Source organism: Amphiprion ocellaris, chromosome 8 (genome assembly GCF_022539595.1).
Source record: "Amphiprion ocellaris isolate individual 3 ecotype Okinawa chromosome 8, ASM2253959v1, whole genome shotgun sequence".
Classification (NCBI taxonomy): domain Eukaryota; kingdom Metazoa; phylum Chordata; class Actinopteri; family Pomacentridae; genus Amphiprion; species Amphiprion ocellaris.
In genome coordinates this window covers 25,575,042-25,594,876 of record NC_072773.1, presented here as the reverse complement: position 1 = coordinate 25,594,876, position 19,835 = coordinate 25,575,042, and positions in this window count along the sequence as shown.

The following is a 19,835-nucleotide window of genomic DNA, read 5'->3' as shown; positions in this document are numbered from 1 at the left end:
GTATAATTTAAAGGTGACAGGGTTGCTCATGCATATTTGCTGAGAAGTGCAAAACAATACATTATAGTGATGTCTGGGAGCAGTGACTTTGTTGCTTACCTCAAAACCTGGTGACCTTTAAGTTGACAGAAAGACTCCATCTGGGAAATTGCTCAGCACATAAATTTCTGTAAAACCCCATATCATTGTGTTTTTGAAACTTTTTTAAATTTTTTTTTTTTGTCTGGATTCAACAAGAAACATAGGGTATGCTGATTATTGAACTTTAAAAGTCCTGGTGGGTGTAGTTTGTTACACTGAGGGGCTGGCTGTTTCCTTCATTTCCAGTTATTATGATAAGCTAAGCTAACTGACTGCTGGCTGGAGCTGCATGTTTACTGTAGAGACTCATATCAGTGTTTTTACCTGATTCCCTGACTGCATAATAATAAGTACTTTACCACTGCTGAGAAATATACCATAGTCCAAAACAAATTTTGGTACAACAAACTCACTTCTAAAATAAATGGAAAATGTGTCTTTCAGCTCTACAGTTTAATTAATACTTTTAAAAAGGATAAATTCCAGATGGAAATCACAATGTGCAGCTTTACTGATGTCCTCTGTATTACAAACATTAAATATGCTTCTGCAGCAAAGACTAAGTCTGTCAAAATATTCATATTATGGAAACAGAGTCCTTGTTAGTCATTCAAAGCCTGTGTCGAGCAGCACTCACAATTTACCAAACAGAAATGCTGATAAAAGCAGAGGGAGAAAATATGGCCAGTTTCTGTAAGTACTCAGGAGAGGGACTCACAAAACGCACACGCAAAAACCCAAACACCGACTGCAGTGCTGACTAATGGCAAACAAATGAATTCATTGAGATAAATTGTTCATTAGTGTTTGCCATCGTAGTTTGTTGGGGATTTGAAAAGTTCAGTGCAATTTGTGTTTACAGAATTAATGGTTTCATCGGTTTAATTCTACCAGGAGGCATCATTATTCCTCCACTGTAAGGTAACTCTGACAGATACGGTCTATCACTGGTCCACCGCCATATCATCCTCGTCTGTTAGCGCACGGTGAGATTTAAGTGGCCAGAAATGAGAGGCTTGAGTGTTTGCAGGCGTCTATTTGAAGAATTGCTCTGCAATTTCTCTATATAAATAGTTTTCTTTACAGTGTTTCTACATTATTGTTGACCGTGTAAGAGGCGGAGCTGTACACATCAAGTCCCACGTCTCTCAGAGGAAACGAAGGCAGGTCACACTGTCTTTAAAAGCAGCAGGATAGATGACACAGAGAACTGGAACGGTGCAATTGTCTGTAACATCACAAGAGCCACCCCCCTCCTTCCATGGCACCTACTCAACTTCCAAGTGTGTGTCAAGCAGAGAAACCGACAGTTTGACAACATGGCTTGCATCTCATACCCCAAATCTCTCTGCAATCAACCACCAGGAAGGGAAAAAAAGAACAATTGAGAGACGGTACTGAAAGTGTGAAGCCAGCCTTTTAGATAAGGCTGTCTCTGTAGGTGCCCTGCTAGTTAAACATAGCCCAGCAGCCTCTCACATCCCCATTTAGACACAAGTTTGTCACTTGGGAGGAGGTCGTCCCGGTGACAAGTGATGAGGAGGCCCAGACGCCAGACATGCTGTCAGCGCTCGTTAAGGTCAGCTCATTAAAGAATGAAATAAATAAACTGGTAATGGAAAGTGTGAGAGAGGAGACAGTGAAGGGAGATGTCTGCGTCTCCTCTCGCTCTGAGGAAAAATCCAGCAAGGGGAGATGGATTGTAGCGATTGAGCTGTGAACCTGCGCGACACAGCTGCGTTTTCTGCAGCTAATGATTCTTTACAGAAAACGGATCAGAGCCGAAGCACTTGTCATGTGCCACAGAGTCATGCAGCTGCTCCCCCTCCCCCCACACCACCATGTACACCATCCAGCTCAGAGGCTGGTACTGATCAGAAGATGCTGTGGTAGAGGGGGAGCGGTGCACAGATTTGGTCGGGGAGGCGGGGGAAGGATAGATCCAGCTAAAGACACTGATGCTGATTGATCATAGTCAAAAACATGGCCGACTGGAGATGAGAGGACAGGCACGTACACCCAGAAATGCTGTGGAGATAGACAGGTCTTTAAAAAATGTGATGTAGAGCATCAGCTGTCAGTCACTGAAAGCACGCAGATTTTTCTCTGACTTTTTTCTGAGCGGGTGCACGCATACTGGGAGAACGCATCATGGCACCAGAACTTTTATTTTTCCTCCCATCTCTTGTAGAGAGAAAAGTTTTCTCACGGTGCTCCTTTAGACAGAGGGCACCAAAAGTCCCAAATGCTGCCAAAGAAAATCACAAAACAATCAAATGAGTGTTTTGCTCGTTTCACTCCACTGGCCTTGGAAACATCTGTTGGATTTGCCTCCATGCCTCCATTGGCAAACTATCAAATAGGAAGTGAGGGAGAATGAGGAGAGAAAAAAACTATGACGTAGGAAGAAAATAAGGTGTTCAAAGTGGAGCAGAACAATGAAGGTAATAACATATAAACCTGATGCATGCTGAATACAATGTGCAAATTTTGGTGCAACTTTTTCTTAATTCATTTCTTAATTGACTGGAGCACTGCATCCTTGAAAAAAGAAAAAAAAATCAATATTTCAGCTCAGTAAATGTTCAAAAAAGTTATTATTGTGTGGCTGCACTGGACGTTGAGCGTATACAACTTTCGATTAGTCAATTTGGTTGTTAATGCTATTAGTCCACCATTTTCCGGTTGGAGAGTTTAACTCAGTGGAGGCAAAACATTTAGAATTCCATCTATTTGTTCATTCCCAGCTCACCATCCATCCTCCCACAATCTAAAAGTCATGACAGACAGAGTGAGGACTCGATGCAAAAATTCTCTCTGCTTCACTCTGGCATTTGTGCTGCCATTTGGAAAGCAGCAGATCTTCCTGCTTACTCTTTTTTTCAGAATAAACATAAAAAACTTTGTTCATGCAGCTGCTGAATTCTGTATTTACTCATAAAAACTGTAAAAAGTGTTGACCAGTCAACCAGTCCAATAAAACGGTTACAGTAAAAACAGGAGGTTGGAGTGTTGGTGGTTTTCTGTTGCCAAATGCTGCATATGTCAGCAGCACTGAAACTATGGATATCTGGGCAACAGTCAAACTGACATCTGTCTCAATATTTGCCCTGACTGCAGGGTGCATGTTTGTAATACTGCACTATTTTGGCTAGCGTAGAAGAAACATTTTGTACCGACACAAACCCTCCACTGAGCTCTGCAAGAAAATTCTAATGCAGTGTTTCTGTCAAGCAGAGCTGCAAGTACTATTGTTATTTCCAATTGATGTGTCCATTAAAGCTGAACTCCACCAATGCATCCAAATAAGTTTTATGTTGAACTTCCACTCAAAAGCAGAACACAGACACTGAATGGCAGCAGTTAAGGACAGTTTTATTGTCAGGCTCAAGGACAGATGTGGCTTTGAGTATGGAGGTACGGTGAGGAAGGCAGAAGGTTTAAGGGAGCTGATGGTGAAGCTTGCTGGGGCTGGAGAGGCAGCATGGCAGGTGAATGCATGGAAAGCAGGCAGGTGGAAGAGTGGGCAGAGCAGGGGAACAGGCCAGGGAAGGAGAGTTTCAGTCTGGATGAGTTGTAAGTGAGCTGATGGCAGAAGAAGCAGAACAAGGCAGTGAAATGTGAATCTGGAGCACAGGGAAAAACAGGATAAACCCAGCTATTAAAATGTAAGTAATCAAAACTAGAGTAAAACACTAACCAGGCCGTAGCATTTGTACTACACTGGGAGAAAAGGCTTAAACACTGCAGCACTGATGAAAGGATGAAAAGCAGATGTGTAGGCTGATGCAATCGGAAAGCAGGGAGTAAATGAGGAGCGCCACACCTACAGATGCACAAACAAGAAAACCAAACAGAAAAATAACAGAGATACTAGGGAAAGGAGGAGACAGAGCCGAGACCTTGAGCCTCCTTGTCTCCTCGTCTCCTCCGTCCTCCTGCCTGTGACCCGGAAATCAATCTTTAGCACATATATATATATATATATATATATATATATATATATATATATATATATATATATATATATATATATATATATATATATATATACATACATGCTGTAAGCTATCATGAAGGCTGTTCTGCTCATCTGAGAGAGATCATAAAATACAGTGGTACGCTGTAACAAAACAATGGAAAGATGCTGCTGCAGTGCCACACATCATATTAACAGCTCTAAAACAAAGGATGTCTCATATTGTCAAATGCCTGTTGCCTGGACTCGTCTCTGCTCATGTCTCCTCCTTCCTCCCTTGCCTTCCCCACTCACACCTCTGGTGGGAGGAACTACGTTGCAAGGAGAAAAGGCGAGGAAAGGAATTGAGGCTCTACTAATTGAGAAATGAGATGGGAGCTGTGACAGGAGGGAGCTAGAGATTGAACCACCAACCTTGGGCTACAGCTGGCACATTATCAAGAGCAGTCTGTGAAAATGTTTGATGTTCGCTGGCTCTGAAGGGGCCCTTAAGTCTGACAAAATCATCCAGGTGATGTGTCTGCTTTGAGTTGGAGACAACATTTTTTTTAATGAGAGCCCTGAAAGTTTAATGAATGTTGGATCAGAAATAGTCTAATGAAAGATGGAAACTATAGGGTCCACATTTTTGTAGCTTGACCCATACTGAGGACTAAAAAAGTGAGATGTTGGCTTCTCCTGCAATCATTTCTGTCTTAACTTGCCTCTTCATGAAAAATAAGCATGAAATCACTCGTGTCCCTTTAATCGATTCATCATTTATAAAATGTCAGGAAGCATATCCGTAGAAAAGGTATCATTTTTAATTTGCTTGCTTTGTTTGAGTAATAGACCGAAACCTAAAGATAGATACAAAGATAGATAGAGAGATAAAGAGGGGAGAATCAGTGTCGACTTCTCTATCCTGCCTTTATTAATTCCTCCCAGCATCCTCTATCAGTCCCTCTCCTATTTCCCCTCAAGAGGGATGTCTGTCGATACTCCTTCCAACAAAGCCCCATGACGAGAGGAGGGGAGAGGGAATGGTGATCAATTTCAGATATGGCCTGAAGCACAGGGTTTACTAACAAAAGAGATTTCATGCGCTGTTAAAGCTATTGAGTGGCCAGTGGATTAGCTCACACTTCACATTAACCCTGAAACTCAACGACAAAGGCCCACTTAACAAATGCCCCCCAACCTACGCCGTGTGGGCCCACTTAGGCTCCAATAGCATCAGCGGTAATTGAGATACTTCAGAGGCAACAAACAGTGGCATTTAGGAGACACGGATGTTTAATGCTGGGTAATCCAAACACATGCTAACAGAGGCGCTCCGGGTACAGGTGTCTGTCAGACGCATACAGCTGAGGTTACTGTCAGGGCATTTATTGACTGAGGGAATGCTAAAGTTTTCTAATTCCTGCTGAATAGAATTCACAGGTAGCTCTTTAACGCAACATCACCTCTCTGTTAACCCTTTTCTATTTCTTCACAGCAGCCATTTTTGATCACACATGATACAATCCGATGAATTTACGGCTGTTAGAAAAGAAAGAAATAATAAAAAGCTATGACCCGGGGTTATAGATCCACTTAATTGGATTTTTCTGACTGAAGTAGGAGCTAATTATCTGAACACCAGGCACACTTTAAATACATCTGTCAAAAGATGCTCTTCCCCATTTAGGTAGAGGAGAAAGGACTATTTGCAATATTAATTTGACCGCTGTGTGACAAGTCATTTCTTTCCAGATAATGAAGAACATGCAATGTGGAATGCAACACTATCTGTGAAATTTGATTAACAGTCTCCGGCTTGTTTTGACTGTGAGCAACTTAAAAATAGTCTGCAAGAACAGCACTTAGAATAACAGCGAGTATTTCTTTACAGTGTTTTCAGGGCACATCATCATCCATCACTGCTATGTTACAATGAGGACTGACTGTGTAATTTGTTTGCTTTATTTGCTGACAGCAGTTGTTTGCTGAATCTCGTGTTCCTCTGGAAAAATACAGGCGCGGAAAAAAAAGCAGAGAGGGAAGAGGAATAACTGAAAAACATTTTCAGAAACTCGACATTGCTTTCATCTCTTTCCCTCTGCCTTGTATTGTCTTTCCTTTACTATTCAGTGTACACCGCCAAAATGCAGCGTGGTTGCAACAGTAAATAAATGCAGTGTTATTTTTACTTAGGTTTTTGTTGTTGCGTGTACATTTTTGAAATTCACGGAAAATATTGCTTCTCAAACTACGTTCTTCTCCCTGTCATTATTGAACAGCTTAATTCAGAGACATTTTAACACAGTTGCCATAACCCTGAGCCTCATATGTGTACACATATGTGATCGAATTCTAAGCTGATTTTCAGTCTGTCTCATAGTTCAGATGGTTCTCTTTTAGTAGCCTTTTGAACAGTAATGAATCTCTGCTTATATATGTGAAATCTTCTGATCTACGTATTCATTTCTTGCCTTTAAATGCTTAACTGAGCTGATGTTGATTCACAAGGTTATAGTTCTGCTATGAACATTTCACCTGATATAAAAATCAAATGAAAGAGTCAGATTTTTGATGTGCAGGTGTATTTGGAATGCAGTGACTCTCAGCTTTCATCTGATGATGATCTGTGAAGCGACTGCGTTTCTTTTAATACATGGTTTCCTATTTGTAAGAGACGGATAGTATTTAGACAACTTACTGTAACATGTTTGGCAGTGCTCTGTGAGGTTTTCATGGAAACAAACACAGTTATGTTTATACACAGCATTCTTCAATGAAACATTGTGTATCCTTGAGGTTGAATTTGCTTTTTTAAATATTTTAAAACCTCCTACCTTCCCTTTGCTGTCACGCTGCTACAATTTTTGAATCGTTTCCTCCATCAAATCTCAGTCAGTGGAATAATGATGCAAACAGCCACTAGTAGCGCTGTCTCCACTGTGCTGCTCCTGGTTCCTCTTGATAGATATGCTCCAGGTATGTTGTGTAGATGATGCTCTGCCAGGTCTATACTGCAGCCATCTGCATCTCTTGCTCGTTTTGGGGGAGTTTTGCATTCAATCTGCCCCTCAGCAAGTCAGACACATGAACCACAAGATGACTCTTCTCAGTATCCCCTCAACCCAACTGGTCGAGGCAGATGGCCGCCCACACTGAGTCTGGTTCTGTTGGAGGTTTCTTCCTGTCAAAGGGGAATGTTTCCTCCCCACTGTCCCCAAGTGCTTTCTTTGAGGGACAATTGTTATAGATCTGGACTGTATTACAAAAAGTTCCCTGAGATGACACATCTATGTTTTGATTTACAATTCTATAAATATTTATTTGAATTGAATATTTTGCCTCTCTCATGTATGATATTGGGTTGGCAAAATATTGTGAATACTTTTCAATATAGTGAAGTCTAATACACTGCGACTAAACACAAGACCTAAGGAACATAATGTAGAATTGCCTCTTTTCTTTGACAATGTCAGCAGAAACAACAGCAGAATTCACGGCACAGCTGTTGTATTGTACTGCATTAGATTGCATAGATGTTCCTAATAAAGTGCTGTGTGAGCATATGTAGACAAAGCCTCCCAAAAAATATATTTCCAATACAACTGAACTGACTTTTCAATCACAACTGAGGGACACATATTTTGATGCATCACAGATTTGTTTCTAATCAGCATGTCTTTGCCTTTTATTACTTCACTGTCGCTACTTTTCAAGCAGTCATATATTAGATGGGGTGGGACTCATCACCCTGGTAACTAAGAGAATGAAAGAGCAACTCTACATTGTGAAAAGCTCTATTTTAACCCAAAGCATGATCATTTCTCAAACCTGGTCTGACTCACCAGGTATAGAGTGTGGATAAATGCCTGTCATTGAGCTTCCCCTGTCTACATGTTATTGTTTTCAGCATTCCTTTCATTACACAAAACAACAACCTCTGTGCAGCGACCTACCACATCTTCCTGAAAACTGGTATCATGCAGTAAGGCAGCCCTGCTAGTTGTTTATGGACTATTATCTATTTTAATGACAGTGCTTACCTCCTTGTAAGCTAGCCTTGTAAAACAATTCCTCTGTTACTGTTTTGAGGGGACACCATTGTTCCATCCTGGGCTTGGCTCTGCCCAATATGATTGTGTTTGGTTTAAAGAAAAACATACAAGGCAGAATAATCTGTTCATGCCATTTGTGCAGTAAAATGTTATTGCAATGCAAGACTATCTTAACCTAAACCAGCCGCAGATGAAAACAAATTCAAGGTGGAGTTTTCATCAAATACAGGTAAAAACTTCACATGGTTTGCTCAGAGAATGCTCCATGTGTGTGCTAAAAAAAATTTTATATTCAGCTGAATGGGAAGCTACTAATGGGCTACAAATGGGACACAAATGGGGAAAGGCAGCCATGGGAGCAAAAAGATTGGTGAATCTGAAATATGCAAGCTATCTAAATATGCTAACTAGCTTAAACAGCAGTCTATCACCAGAATCAAAGACTCCACCTTTAAATGCAAGAATAATAGTCCCACAGAGTACATGAATGCCTGTCTAATGGGTGAAAGTTCTGTGTCAGACTTTATGACTCTTTGACATTCAGTCCTCAAACAGAACCAAGTATTTTTAGTCCCTAAACCTATCCCATTCTTAGCCAAAGTGTTGTAAGATTATAAAATGGATTTATTTTTCATGTTCTCTAACAGCTTTTGAAGGTACAGACAAATGATACTGTCCTGCCAATTGAAGCATCATATCATTTGTTGATATTTGAATACCTTGACTTTAATCTTTTAGTTATTGTTTCATTCCACGTCTACTGTAACGCATGACAGAAGCAAAACAATGAAAAATATGCCACTGGCCCAATATTAGAGACTCCGTTGTGCATACTGATACCTGCTCTATGCAGAATTTAGAAGATTTATGCAAGAAGAAACAATGGAGTTGTCCCAAATTCAAACTTCGTTAATTGGGGTAGGTGTTTTTTTTTTTGTTTTAACTAAAGTTGCTCAACTCAAATGACCTGCAGCTTCTAATTCTTCCTTCGCTGTTACTTGCTTAAGGCATTCCATTGTCTTATAGGAGCTGCAATAATTAACTTGGGAAATTAGTGCATCATGCATGAAAAAGTGTACTAGTTCTTCCCAAGATCTGCATCCTAAGCTAGAGATTACAGACACTTTTGATCTGTTCTTAAACACAGATTTGTGTGAGTATGTTTCCCACTGTTGACAATGGGATATACAAAAAAAGGAAGCGATTAGTGGAACCAGAAATCTCATTACGCTCTCAATGCAGAGGCTGCTGTGTTGTGTGAAACACTGCACAGCCACACAAACGTACACCACACTGTTCACATTCACAGACAGGATGTATGTTCACAACCACACACACACACACACACACACACACACACACACACAGAGAGAGAGAGAGACACACACACACCCTAATTTAGGTAGAACAAATCATTTTTTGTTGTTCAGAATCGGTAGAAACATTGAACAGGTGCAGTCTGGAAATCCAGCAGGTTCTGCTTGTGTGAGTGATTATCAGTAGCTGACTGGAATGATATCAAAGGGTATTCTGTCTTTATTTACTCATATTGATCTGCTTGTTACAATAGTCCAGATGAATGTTTGAGGGGAAAATTGAAAGCAATTGAGTCTGACGCAACATGGTGTCTGATTCCTGTCGCAGGTTAAACAGATGCTCTGCTCCTTCAACCCATAAACCACCTGTGCAGTGACTGTAAAACATTCCCTCTAACCAACCCCCTAAATAATGAGGACATGAATGGGAATTCTATTACCTCCTAATCTACATTCAAGGACTTTTGGTACGCTGTACGGTGTGTTTAAGCTTGGAGTTGTTGCTTGTCTATAGTATACATACACAATTCTCCAGTGTACTAGAGACACACACTCTAAAAGCACGGCACTAAGATGACAATTTTGTTTACATTTTTACAGGTAATGCATTCAATTTTCATCGAAACATACACTGTTTTCCATTAGCAATTAGCATCGAGTAATGGCGATGATTGAAGATAATTACAATAAATAAGCCACTGCACAGCAGTTTCTCTGTGGCTTTTTATACCCTCAACACAAGATAATATTTTCAGTATATTCAGTCTTGGAAAGCAAAATGCTGTAATTTTCCCCATTTTAGAGAATATACCAGAGCTGGTGAGGGAGGCACTACATGCGCAGATAACCCTATATGCCTTTTAAAGACTGAAATGTTAATTTGCATTATTTACTTAAAAATACCAACGCCAGAATGTAAAAGTTCTGCACCACAAGTAGAATTCCTGCGTCTGAAATTGCTGACACACAAAAGGTAAATTAACTTAAGTATTAAAGTGAAGTAAAGGTACACCTTGTCCCACCCTGCGACTAATGTATTATAATGAATAACATTGTTAATAATGATGCATCAGTGAGTGACTACCTAATTTCTGAATAGCTAGTTTAATTCCCAACATGTGGGCTGGATCCCCTGAAGAGTTACAAGATAAATCTGAGAGGTTGTGTGAATTTTAATGGGATGAAAAACAAAAATCAAAGAAAAAAAAGTTCTTTCAACTTGCATTTTCAGACTTTTTTCTAATGTTTTGTTTTTTTTTCTGCTGAAGACTAGAGAGTTATACTGAATGAATGAACAGTGATTCAAATGAATGTATTTGAGGAGCTCAAAAAGGAAATTTTTATTTGGGATTCGCATCTAAAGTATGACAAGGAGCCACAGCTCTTTGTATTTTGCAATTTTGTCATACGGTTTTACTGTAAAATCTGAACACAAAAAGCAACAAGTATAAAAAGCTGTCAAATAAATGTAGCATTAAAAAGTAAATATTTTGCTCTAATGTAGTGGTGTAGACGTGTAAAGATGCACAAAACGGAAATATAAAATATACTAACACATGATATGCAGCGTATTTAGTTATTATCAGTCACTGATGATGTGTATAAATTTTACTATATGTCTTTAGACTATGTGAAAGTGTGTGTGTCCTAATGCTCCGGTTTGTTTGTGATATGGTATCAACTGCATATTTCCTTCTATAAATCTTTCTAATGTTCCATCAAGTGTTTCCTCTCTTTTTCTCACTGACATTATGCATCTCTCTTTCTCATTCCCGCTCTCCGTCACTCCCTCCCTCCCTCCCTCATGTGTGTTTGTACAGTGCTGCTCAATGTGCCGTGACTGAGTAAATGCTGACACCAACACCTGTTCCCTGAAGGTCACCCAACCTTGTCTCACAACACACACGCACACACACTAATGCATACACACTGAAAAACACACACAAAACCTCCTACCTTCCCTGGCAGGGTTCTGGTATTGCGTGTTCCTTCCACAAGACATGCGCAGCTGCTGCGAATGCTCCGTCTCTCCTACACAGTATCCACTTATCGTGTTATGTTTTGAATGCCTTGATTGTTGGCTGCCATGCATTATTCATATATGCAACCCTGACTCCTCGTGAAAACTTGTCCTTTGCTTGAGTGTTTGTTTGCTTGTATCATTAACACATCACTGTGTTGGGAAAGAAAGCAGTGCCCCAGGTCTCTTAGCATTAGCGACCCCGCTGCCCACATGGATGTCACACAACTGTAATTAACAGTAAGAGGAACGGCCTCTGGCGCTGCTTGCTGTTCAGTCACCAGAACAATATGTCTGTTTACTTTTGTTGTTGTTGTTGCTGTTTCTCATTATTCCTTGTCCACAAACAAAAATGACCTTCACGACAATTTGTCATCTTTAGAAGTACTGCCTTCTGTATCACACACCTACTGGTTAAACTGGAGGGTGCATTTTTAGAAACACACAAACCACATCACTGGAGGAGCAACAGAAATGTAGGAACACTTGATAAATTATGTGGAAATGTCTGTCAAAAAAAGACAAAAAATTGGTGATTATAGGAGCACTTGTTGATTGTGAAACATCCACTTATGAAAGGACTTATTTGCATTCTTTCCAAAGGCACATTATCTATAATACAGCTGCATAAACAGAAACCTGGCAGAGAAGTGGAAAACTTTTCCATTTGAAGTACTAAAGTAAAAGTGATTCTGTAGTGTTAGTGAGGGGATGAAATTATTTGTTGAGCACAGAGTAGCAACTGGGTGGGGATGGGAAGAGGGGCGGGGTAAACTAGCTGATTCTCATGAATTTAAAGAGGCTACTTTACAGGGTTAATGTACATAAATGCCTCCTTAGCAGCCACAGTTTCATAGGAGTGTCAAGCAGATTTTCCAATATTCATAGTTGTTGGACATCCAGCCTGTGTTCATTATCATCTTGACAGCTTCCCGTACACAGCAGCCAGGATGACAAGATAACAAAAAAATCATTAACAAAGATTACTTTCTGTAGCATTTGTTAGAATTAGTTCATTTCAGCTGTTCTACAATACATTTTCTCAATTTAAGACATAGATTAGAAGTAGATAAACAGTAGGTACCACTGGTTTAGAATATGACCAGTAAGCAGTAGCTATTACAGTCAGTTCATCCATGTCTATTAAATCAGTTGGCCACTGTGCTTAGGTAAAGAAAAAAAACTTCTTTTATTTGAGTAAAATATGGTAGTACTCTTTCCAAACCTGTATCATGAACAAAGCTCTAAATGAACACAAAAGAGTGAAGAACAACCAACCTGATAATTAATGAATCACTAATTAGTATCTCCTCTTGAGGCCTACATAGTAGATAATGATGAGTTAGCAGGGAACAGATTGGGAGATGCTATATTAATGAATCATTCAATAATAATCAGTTTGTAAATAATTGTGACAATGAATAAAACAGTTAAAATTCATAACCAGGCTCTGAGCTGCATACACTAGTAACGTTACTCTTCTGGTCTCTCACTGTTTTGTTATTTATGAACTAATAGCAAATGTAAAATCCAACCTTCTAGCTAATGATTTAGGGGAGGTAATCGTCCTTTATCATATTTCCATTTACATTGTGTGACGCCCCAGTTCCACTGTCAGCGATACAGCCCAAAAGCTTAATATTGCCACCAACATGCTTGATGGTAGTTTGGGTGTTCTCTGGTCATCATGGCCAAGTAGCAACATTTTAGTTTCATTTGACCACAGAACTTTCCTCTAGAAGGCCTTTTCCTTGTCCATGTGATCAGCAGCAATCATCAGCTGAGCTTCAGGGTACCATTTCAGGAGAAAAGGTATTTTCTGACCAAGCAGATTTTGCGACATTTCTAGAAGACCTGTAACAAATTTATGAAATAACCAAAATGCATGATTGTTTTTTGTGACAAAGATCCACATGTTTTAATAATTAAATTAAATTAAAAATTAGGAGTTGTAGGAGTCTTTGGAAACTCAAGACTGATATGATATACATAGTTTTCATAAGAGTATTTAAACCACAGCTGCACTTGTTAGAAGCTCAGTTAAAGTTAGGCCCAAAATGACTTGGGTAGGGTTAGGAAAAACAAGAGCGGTTTGAGTTACTGTTTCACTACATGTTTTAAGCATTTCCTCCATTTTCTGCATTACCTGGGTGACAAGCCCCGCCTTTCTAGTATACAATTGAGTGGCTGAAAAGGAGGGACAGTGAAGCAGTAAAATACATCACAATTTTTCAACAATGCCTGCTTATTCTTATCTTTTAACAGGAAAAACTTTGCTTGTAACACAGAAACACAGTCTTTGTATTTTCTTTTTATTGTGAAAATTTTGGACCAAAAAATGTATCATGAATTGAATACAATCCTTTTTTATAACTGTATGAAACAGGAAAAAAGAAAATACAATACAGAACTACTTCAATTTAAAACTAGTACAAAAATAACAGAATGGAGCATAGAAATCAAGTAAAGTAAACAATGTAAAAAAAAATAATCAAGTATGAAAGAATATCACTTCTGTAGAACGTCAAAACTCTCAGTTCCATCCATAGAAAAAAATTTGAGTTTCTACATCCTTTTAATTTCCCCTCGGTCTGTTATTAAAATGTTTCCAAGTGGAGAATATCAATCAGTACTGCTATCCAGAATTTTTAGTTAATTTGAATATTTTGCTCTAATGAATTTTTGGAAGGTTTAATAAGGAAGATCAGCTCTCTCATTTTCTGTCTTTCTTTCTGAAGGGTCTGTGATTACCTGCTGGTCTGGTATTTTTTGTGTCACAATTCCTACAATCATAATTTTAACATTTCTTTACAATAGTTGACGAATACCTACGTTCATTTGGGACTGAAATGCTTCACGTCATTGGAGTCTAACTCAAAAAAACACCTTCTTTTTAGCTGCTACCTTAGTAAATGCAGTGAGATACTTGTGTGAATGGATATCTCCCTATTAACTGCATATGTGCTGTTTGATGTAAAAAGAATCGGAAGAAATGGTCAAAATGCAGAAAAAGAAACTTTGATGTAGCATTATACAAAGACATGACCTCGAGAAATTTTGAAGTGTTGCATTGTAAAGTTTGATAAACAGCACTCGAAAAACCTTTTCTACTTTTACCCAGTAGAAATACTTTTGTAGAATGAAGGTAAGCTGAAGTCAGTAGCAGGCAAAAGGAGGCACGATAGAGTTGATTTTGTCTGGTTTAGCAATACTGAATTATGAATAGGACAGCCTTCAATCTGAACAGAAAATGTTTAAAAAAACCAAAGAATTCTGAAGTGGCAAAGTAGTAAACTATTCAAATTTAAGCAAAAAAAAAAGAGAAAAAAATGAGCTTAACTTCAGTAACTGCTGTCTAAAAATCTTAAACAGTGACTACAGATCTTCGTAGCTGTGTAGTAACATGGTTTCTTTTCTCTCCTCTGAGACTTCTTTTTTCATTTTGCCAGACTCTTATTCACACTGACCTCCAGTCAGGGCCTGGCTTTTAGCGGTGTCGTAGGTTCTTGTAAAGGGGAGCAGCCTTGTGAGTCTGAGGCCCGTGAGAGTGTCTGGAGGTGTTGGGTTAGAGAAGGTCTGTCTCTCTTCCAAGGACTGTCCCCTGGAGGTGCAGGCCTGAGCTCCTACAAGGTCAGTCTGCTGTTTGCTGCACGTCCCTGGGCTAAGTACTCTGTTCTCTGTCACTGTGGGAAAAGGGGGTGAGGACCTGGTCCAAGCTGGAAAGCATCAGTCCTCTGTCATGATGTCACATTCACAGAGCGATTACACTGAAAGAAAGGCCTTTTTCTGATATCTGGAAACTTATGAGGACAGAAGAAATGATGGAAACAGCTCCAGCTCAACCCAACACTCATTATTGTAGCACAAGAAAATATACAGATTTGGATCAGACTCATTACCAAACTAGGCAAAGGAAAGACATTCTTTTGTACAGTGGTGCCTGCAGCCATTAACTCAACAGATTCGTTTTCAGTCATTGATATTGTGTCTCTCGGACTTTCTGCTTTGATTTTGCATTGTTGCCGTGTTCTTGAATTGCCTTTAAATGCTACAAAAATGAGGAGAATTATTGTATTTGCAGTCAGTCTGTTGCAATAATAAGAAACAATTTTCCGCTAACACACATGTACCAGTCGTCTGCTCAAAAGGTGTGAAAACCCTTTTGTGTTTAACTGATTTTATATAATTGAAATGTGTTTATGCTAAATGATTGCCTGAAGGTAAAGTGGAAATCACTTTTATCTCATCCCTGTTGTATTTTAGACTGATTGCAAAGTCAAAATGTCTATGTTAAACAGCATGGCAGTGATTTTGAATGACACAAGAAGAACAAAGTGAATCAAACACATCAAGCGGAGAAGTCAAAAATTATACGGTGTATTGTTGCCAAGAGAAGAGAAGCTAATACGTGCTAAGCGATTCAACTTGTTTTGAAATAACTGCATTCACAATTACAACAACAAAAAAAGAAGAAAAGAATAATATTGTCAAGTGCTTTGTGTTTTTCGTTGCCTCACCTGCTCTCCACCAACACAAAAGTCACTTTCACAGTGAGGTTGGAAATCCTGCTGCATGTTTTAATCAGTCAGTCTTTGTCCGCCTCTCTGTGTAGTGTTGGGCAGCGAATGATTTATAGAGGCAAAACACTGACACAGACTCTGCAGTTCGACAGAAACCCCTGTGCAAATCTTCCATAGAAGTTCTTTATAAATGGCTTCATTTTATGCCTGTGCTTGTAGGCAGCTGTATTTATTACAACAGTCCCTGCAGTGTAAACCTATATTGACACAATGTGTACCAAACACACATTTGATATCAGAACTTTAGAAGAATGAAAAGAACTTTACAAATGCTTGTGCAAGTTGAATTCACAGAAGTAGTTCAGTTATCACAACACTATTGTAATGTTTTCAACTGCAGGTTGACGAGGTAATGTGATTCATATCAAGTCAAACAAAACTGCTTTTCTGTTACTTTCTAAAACAACCCCTACAGCCCTGCACATGTGATTGTAGTGGATATACTGTACACATTGTATCCATATGCATCACTGAAGTTTAACACAAGATAATGTAAGAAGATCTCATTAGCAGAATACAGCAACATAACATAACACAGTAGGAATCAAATTCACCCTGATAAAAACTATATAAGACCAGTAAATATAATTTATGAAGCACTAGTATACTAATAACACTAACGGCTGATTATTGCAGCACTAAATACGCTTATGCTGTATACTTGAAGTACAATAATATGCTATACTAAGCACTAAACATTCAAGACTCTGGTGTCCTCATACTCAGACCAACTATCTCTGCAAGTTAACACAAGAAAAATGCTGAACTTTGACTTTTGTTTTTGGTGTTGGATCTTTTACCACTCTGTCATGTCATGACATTTTTTCTCCTTTCTGACATGAGTCAACTGAAAGCATTGAAAAGTCAACTGGAGGCAGCATTTTCTGAAAAACTCTTGAAACTTAATAAGCTATCCAGCTACAGCTGACAAAAACATCTTCAGGCGCATTTTCATTTTAGTGGGTTTTTGTGTAGCTCTGAAATCAAAGACAGATTAATTAAAAACATTTTTAGTATGATAATTTTTCCCCTGTTGTCTTTGTATTGTAAAGTTTGAGGACAGAAGTATTGGCAGTCATAACAACAGCAGCATGCATAGCAAACTATTAAGATTGTCTAATTTGTCTTCAAACAAAACTTGATGCCACCAGATTACCATAATATACACAATAATTCATAAAACTATACACAGAGTAATGATGTTTGAGGAATGTTTGCACAAACAAGCATCTTATATGACAATATGGTTGCTCCAGCTTCTTGAAATCCTTATTTGACAAGTATCAACGTATCAAATAGTGCTGGTAAAAAGCTGCACTGGCAGTAAGTTTCACACAAGACTAAATACAACAGTCCTAATGCAGCATGTTTCCTAGAAACTACTGATAGTTTTGCAGAATATGGATTAGAAGTATTCCCTGGTAATTGTAGCTTATAACAAGCCGTTGTTTACAAAATATCGGCTGATGTAGTGATTTAAATTAATCCTGTCATGTTTTCAATTACGCAGCGTGCTCAAGTTTTCGTACTTGGTCTGTTCCCACAAATAAGATTTCTTCATGAGCAAGTCAATACAGAGCAGTTAAAATGTGTGAAATTGAATAGTTTCATCCCATTTGTGAGAGCAGAGTGTTTAGAGATCAAAGTATAAATTTGGGGAAACGAAATCTGTACTGATATTTTTTCTTTTCTTTTTTTTTCTCCAATCGTACTTACATTACTGTAAGGTAATGGAATGATAAGAAAATATTCACACTTTGGATTTTTTTTTTTCTATTATCAGATTTTAATTTCTTCTGCCAAATTAATTCCTGGCTGTGTTGCTGCACAAGCAGATTTTGAAGCATCTCATGTGTCCTCTTTCTCTCTCTCCTCATTTTCACTTTTCTAACACTATGCTGCTGTTTCAGGGCAGCTCTCAAACACAAATGCAAGAACCCCATATAGTGCTCCTGCTCCTAATGCTCATCTGTTCTGCTGCCCGTTCAAGTAAAGCTAATGGCGTCACAGACTGTGACAATTGCATAGATTCTCCCATTTGCAAGAATAAAATATGATATTAAAGTAAGTTTTTGAGAGCATAGCCATGTGGAGTTTATGTCAAGAACGCAACTGTGATAATTCGGGCTTTTTTTCATATTTACACATCAATACTTCCATCTGGTCAGTCATAAATGACCTACATCGCTCTGACATGCTGCGAGGCTCCCGACATCCTGTCTGCCAAACACACAACACGAACCTATCCGTGCACCCACATCCCCCTCCCCCTTCCTCTGTTGACCCAACCTGTCGGCTCTGAGCCATCCCAGGGCATTTAGCAGTGTCAGCCCCAGCTGAACCCTGGTCCACCTCACAGCTCCTCGGGGGCATTTCTCATGGCTCAGCCTGATCTCCAGCTCTCCAGCTGGGTCTGACACCCTCAGGGGATGAGCGAGGGGGGAGGCAGAGAACAGAGAAGGGGTGGCGAATCTGCTCCCAGACAACAACAGTGTGAAAAGCTCCAGACTATGACAAGAAAACCTAAGAACCTCAGTGATACAAACGCACCAGCACACACATGCCACACCTAGGACCAAGCTGCAAACACACACACACACACACACACACACACACACACACACACTACACTATCTAATGCATTTTGGTAAAATAAAGTGAATATGTAAATGTGCACAGGGCAGTTTAATCAACACCCACAGCTCTTGTTTTGCATAAAAATCAAATCACACAGTTTCAATTGAATGGTGACCTCTTCATCAAAAACTCATCCAGCATTAAATGGAAACAAAGAATTATACATTAACAGAGTGGAAGAGTGAGTGAGGCCATTTTAATTGTTTATGTGTGGGAGTATTGGAGCCACTGACTCTTGCTTTCAGCCTCGTGCAGGTAGGTAATAAGTGCATTGTATTTGCTCTTTAAAGGGATATGAGGGAGATGTGCAAAATTAGTGTCTTTTTTCGCTGCTTAAAGATCCCAGAGATAAAAAAAAGCAGACAGGGGATGCACTGCCTCCGCTGGCTTTACTATAAACTTTGAAATTAAAGCGTCAGGAGTTTGTGGGCACTTTAGAGTTTAATCTGTGCTATTGATCATGATGTGAAGCTCCCTGCCTGAGGGATCAGTGCCTTTTTTTTATTATAAAGGGGATAATCTCTAGTAATCATAATCAGCCCGGCATTTTCTCTTTATCAACACAAGGAAGGCTATTCAATCCCTGTCCTCTGGGCTGTGTTGTTATCCTGTTCGTCTATGTGTGTTCGTGAAGAGGAAGTGTATGTTTGTGTTTTGTGTACGTGTGTCTGCGTTGTGAAGTTATAATGCAACAGCCAGCAGGCTCTTGGAGAGCAAATCAGTACCATGGACAGAGCCAGATGAGGAGCAGGAGGGGTGCTACAGGGAACTACTTCCAAGTGCAATACCTCCACTCCTGGAGATAAGAGGGGAGACTAATCGACTAATCACTGCCACGCTATCCAGAAGCAGGCAAGTTTGGAGGGAAACTGAGTAGCGACAAAGTTATATATTGAGCAGTAGCACTATCCTCGTGTTACATCTTATAGGAAGTGGACAAAATCGCTAATAACCCTCCCTTAAATACCAGTGTTTTCAGACCGTCTGCAGTGTTGACCCAACCTAATGTCCATTTTACAGGCTGTGGACTGTGATGTTGTTTAGCAAATCTTGTAATTGTTTACTTGTGGTGACTGGGTTCTTTTTTGGCAAGTTTCCGGCATCTGGCACATATTTTTGTTTATTTTGCCCTTGCCATGTTGCACATTTTTTTACAAGCATTGTTATTCTAAATTTGCTTTGTTTTTT